The sequence below is a fragment of the Alligator sinensis genome, unplaced genomic scaffold (genome assembly GCF_000455745.1).
Source record: "Alligator sinensis unplaced genomic scaffold, ASM45574v1 scaffold411_1, whole genome shotgun sequence".
NCBI classification, from domain to species: Eukaryota; Metazoa; Chordata; order Crocodylia; family Alligatoridae; genus Alligator; species Alligator sinensis.
Window position 1 is genome coordinate 403,747 of NW_005842935.1, and position 3,987 is coordinate 407,733.

Genomic DNA, 3,987 nt, shown 5'->3' on the forward strand with positions numbered 1-3,987 from the left:
TACCTTGTCATGCATCCACAGATGCATCTCAAGCAGGTCCAAGGAGGTGATCCTCCCCCTCTATGCGGCAATGGTCAGGCTGCAGTAGGAGTACTGCATCCAATTCTGGGTGCCACACTTCAGGAGGGACGTGGACAACATGGAGAGGGTCCAGAGGAGGGCCACCCACATGATGAGGGGGCAACAGGGCAGGCCCTATGAGGAGAGGCTAAGGGACCTGAACCTGTTCAGCCTCCACAAGAGAAGGCTGAAGGAGGATCTAGTGGCCTGTTACAAACTAGTCAGGGGGGACCAGCAGGCATTGGGGGAGTCCCTGTTCCCCCGAGCACTATCAGGAGTGACTAGAAATAATGGTCACAAGTTGGCAGAGGGTAGATTTAGACTAGACATCAGGAGGCTCTACTTCACAGTCAGGGCAGCTAGGAGCTGGAACCAACTTCCAAGAGAAGTGGTGCTGGCTCCTATGCTGGGGGGTCTTTAAGAGGAGGCTAGATGAACACTTTGCTGGGGTCGTTTGACCTCAGTGCTCTTTCCTGCCATGGCAGTGGGTCGGACTTGATGATCTGTCAAGGTCCCTTCCGACTCTACAAATTATGAAACTATGAAAACAGTCTGCAGAGCACATGCCAGCTAACCAGGTTACAGGGCACAGACAGGTCCAGGAATAAGGTTTTAATGGAGGGCAGGAGAAACAAGGTAGGGGGCTGGATCAGATCCCATGATCTGGGGCTTCCTTTTCAGAGCAGGGGCAGTAGCTTCCCCAAAAACACCCTTCCTCACTGCTACCAGTTCCCAGCCCCCCTATGAAGGATGACCAGCACCCTCCACATCCCAAATTCTAATTGATTAAAACATGAGACATTCTTTAAATTACTTGTTGTTATTTCTTTTTAAATTTTTTTTACTTCTTTTTTTTTTACTTATTATTTTAGAAGCTGGCTTCCTTCACTTCTTCCCCCACCCCCATTTCCTTTCCATCTGCTATTACACTACCCATCTCCATCCCATTAACTCTCTGCCTCCCAGCTTCATGTTCCCACCCTTCTCCCACCCATCTTTGACACATCCCTACCTACAACAAATATAGAAGCCTGTCTTGGCTCACCAGCCCTGTAGTGTCAATTCACAGCTATAGGTCCTGGACAGGCCCTGGTTTGCCAGCCCTGTACTGGAAGGCCTGGCAAGGTGGGTAACAGTCAAACAAGATTTCTAGCTTTAAGGTGTGATTGCTCCAAAATTGAGATAGCACTAACACTAATCAACATTAGAGCAGCTCAAATTGCAGTATGTAACAAGGCCCTTATAGTCTTGCTTAACCATAATTCTGCATGCTGGCTGAGAACATATCTCACCTCAAAGGCTAGGGACAGAAGCTACACATAAACGAGTTTAAGTGATAAGAAACTAGTTTAAACCTGTAACAGAACATAAGTTCAGTGCATATAAACCAGTTTCAAAGTGGCCAAAACTGGCTTAAGATAAACCTGGTTGAATGTAGTATCAGACTTAACTGATTTGGGTCAGACCGTTTTATGGAACTTCTGTCCCAGACTCCTTCCTAGTTCAAGTTAAATCAAGGTCCCCTGGCATCCCAGCATGCTTTTCAGCCCTGGGGTGGGCTGGGCTGGGCTGGGCTGTCTGCTCCAGAGAGCAGGGCTGGCTCGGCCTTTCTCCTTTCTAGCCACAGCTCCAGCTGGCTGAGAAGGAGGTGGAGACTGCAGACACAGCTGTGTTTGCTTGGCTTTCCACCCCCACCCCTGGTCACCCCTTGCTGCTCACTGCTTAAGCAGGGATTTCCCCACCCCCTCTCACAGCATAGACCCCAGCTGGCATCTGGTCATGGTCACTCCACCCCCATGCTAGCTAATGCTGAGGGGTGCCTATGTGTGTGTGTGTCCAGTTTCACTGGAACAAAGGCAGACAGAACAGTGTCTGCTTAGGGCTTTTTGGAACTAATCAACAGGTCAGCTGGTAATGTCCCTCCATCTTCCTTAAAAATGCTTTGCAAAAAGCTGTTTAAGAAGAGCTTGAACTCGAGAGAGAGGCTTTATTTTCCTGATGGGCTGATAAGATTTGTGTTCTGATAAGCTCCCTGATGGCTGCTGGTTTGCTATCCAGTGTTCAAATGGGGACAGAAAGAAGAGTGAGAAATGACCTGGTTTGCAATGCATGCAATGCCTGTTAGTTTGCTGCTAACAGTATGAAGAAGCAGGAAGAGGGAGATTGAAAAGCTCAGTATCATCAACACATGGATGCAGTGCACACAAGCAGTCCTCCCTGTGCCCTTTGCCTCAGAGTGTAAGCTGGGGGCCGGGGTCTGGCAACACTTCCCGCCCCTTGAGCAGTGAGTGGTAGGGAGGGAGAAGCCTGGCAAAGGCTGCTTCCCCCTCCCCTTCCAGGCACACCCTAGCTGGGGACTGTACAGGCCAGGGTAGGGGTTAAAACACTCCCTAATCATAGTGTCCTGCTGGGGTTTGGCCACACACCCCATCAGCTCAGCACTATGGAGGGAAGGGAAGGGAGGGCTTCTCTAACACTTCCCAGATACTAGCTTGAGCCACTACAGGCATGTGACTGCATTTCCTGGATCAAAAGTGAATGTCTATCCACTTACAAACTGGTTCACACTCTGTAGGTTAGACTAACCTGCAAAGATTGAATCAATTCAAGCTTAGGCTTTTTGGATGTCTGTCCCTAGCCAAAGACATCTAAGTAGCACTTCTGCAGCTTTTACGTATCTAATAGTTATTAAACATGATGGTCTTATTTCACCTGAGGCAGCAGCCTACATTATAATAAGATGTCCAGATTCCTTATGCATCTCTATATTATATAAGTTCCTTATGCATCTAGAGTGCTATTGTTCATCTTCAAAAGCTCTGCTGGATGGCCACTGAGGCATCTATCTCTGCATATCTTCTACAGTGATCTAGTTCTGTCTGGGGAAGTTCATAAATTTACAAAAATTCCAAAGACCTTAGAAGAAAAATCACTAGCAAAAGTGAGCAAGAAAGTGACCTTTCTAATTCCCAGACCTACGTGGAGGAGTATGGCTGTCATTGGAAGTCTGAACCACAGTTTCCTTCCTTTTAGAAAAGGCTTTCTAGATAAAAGCAGTACTTTCTTCTCTTCTGGCTCTTCCAGATAAGAAGAATACTTGGGTGAATTAATAATTTAGTTTCCAAGTGAGCCAGGTCTTGAGCAAAAGGTGGTCTCAGTTGGTCATCTGTGTTAGAGTACTGTGTGTGCTGAAGTCAAGTGCTTCTGTGCTGGTTTCTGCAATCTTACAGTAGACAGTTTTCTGTTCTAAACAGTGATTACATGTTGAGATATAGAAGATGGGAATAAAAAAATAACAGTCTGCCAACTCAAGGCTCCGCACTTAAATCTCCAATTGAGACTTCTGAATCATACCTTGAGAGTGTTCATAAATTGAAGTTAGGTGTAAGAAAAGAAATACAAGATTAATTGTCAAAAGAAAGTAGACAACTGAATCTTTTAAATTCCTATGGTGCACATTAGTTCACAGTGTCTCTGGTGGGAAGTCATTTTAAAATGGTTACTTTTGTGCCCAGCATGTTAGCATTAGATATGAAATTCTAATGTGCAGTCAACCTATGGTGGCTAACTTTTTGGGCATTCAAGATTTCAGCTAAACATATTAAATCAGATCCACTTTGCCAAAATTTCCATGTCTATAATATATTTCTTTGCTCCCTGTGGAACTTAAGCATAATACTTTTTAAAAATAACTGTCTAGTAGTGAGAGAGACCAAGGAAATGGACAGCTCTGACTTGCATGTGCTTGGAAGCAATAAGGTTGTCCATTATGCATGGTATAGAGCTCTGTGGCTGAAAAATATTAAGTACTGTTATCATTGCATGCAAAGTAGCATACTCCAAATCTCCTATTTAGATGAAAGTGTAGTTTAAAAGTAACTTTTTTACTACAATAATAATATTTAGTTTCTCAGGCATATTTCTTTT